The sequence below is a fragment of the Penaeus monodon genome, chromosome 33, assembly GCF_015228065.2.
Source record: "Penaeus monodon isolate SGIC_2016 chromosome 33, NSTDA_Pmon_1, whole genome shotgun sequence".
NCBI lineage: Eukaryota > Metazoa > Arthropoda > Malacostraca > Decapoda > Penaeidae > Penaeus > Penaeus monodon.
Genome location: NC_051418.1, coordinates 15844854 through 15845600, shown reverse-complemented (window position 1 = coordinate 15845600; position 747 = coordinate 15844854).

Here is a 747-nt window from a genome sequence, read left to right as displayed (position 1 = left end):
AGAGATTCGTGGGAGGAAAAGGGGAAGGAAAGAAAGTTTATTTTATTTCACAAAAAGTATAACATTCCCGTTTGTTTTCTCTACTTAGTTATGTCTCGTTCTTCATTTCCATCCTGATGCCGTTGGCATTTTGATATAATCTTGAAAAGGCGGGCGGCTTGGAGCGGCCGAGGGTGTGTCAGCCCATTTTCGCCATCCTCCCCCAAGGGGTCGCCGCCGGCCCCTGGAGCTGGGCGGCTGAGGTGAGCGGGAAGGGCGTGCGAGGAAGGGCGGCCGGAAGGTCAGGCGAGGAGGAGAGGGCGGCCTTTCTCGCTCGGAGGCTTCGGCGTTAATTTTTCTTGCATCAAAATCGCGGTCAAAAAGAGACAGTAAATTGTGGCGTCTCGAGGAAGTCTGTTCTTTTCATCGGACGATAAGCGAAATGGATCATCGTCGCCATTGATTTTTTTTCTTGTCTGTCTGTCTTTCATTCTACCACTTTGCACATTTTATTATGCCCTTTCTCTCAGTCAGTGCCTTTCGCTTAATTTCTAAATCTGTTGATTTTTTTCTTCTTTTTTCATTTTTCCCATTTAAATTCGAAGAATGATGCGTCAGGCCAGCTGGTTCTTTTCTCCCAGCTGAGCGCGGAGTACCCGTTAAGGCTGAGAATGGAGACTCTTTGCTTTGTATTTTCGAGTACTTGGCTACGCTTCGTGCTTTGTTTGGAGGCTGCATTTTGGGGTCTAGGAGCCGGGCAGTCTGGCA